The sequence below is a fragment of the Camelina sativa genome, chromosome 8 (genome assembly GCF_000633955.1).
Source record: "Camelina sativa cultivar DH55 chromosome 8, Cs, whole genome shotgun sequence".
Taxonomy (NCBI): Eukaryota; Viridiplantae; Streptophyta; class Magnoliopsida; order Brassicales; family Brassicaceae; genus Camelina; species Camelina sativa.
Genome location: NC_025692.1, coordinates 24,614,351 through 24,614,576, shown reverse-complemented (window position 1 = coordinate 24,614,576; position 226 = coordinate 24,614,351).

Below are 226 nucleotides of genomic sequence, written 5' to 3'. Positions count from 1 at the left end.
TATATATTGTTTTCAAAAAAAAAGAAAAGAAAAAGAGAGTACAATTGGTAAAAACACGTGTTAGATCCATAATCCCTTGTCTTACTAAATATAAACATATCTATGAAATACAGACACATATTTATATTTGTATTTGTCAATACATTCAGCTACACCCATGGAAAATAATAATCTAGTACAAAGAAAAACATAAATGGCAAACACAAACGATATTTATTATAATAAT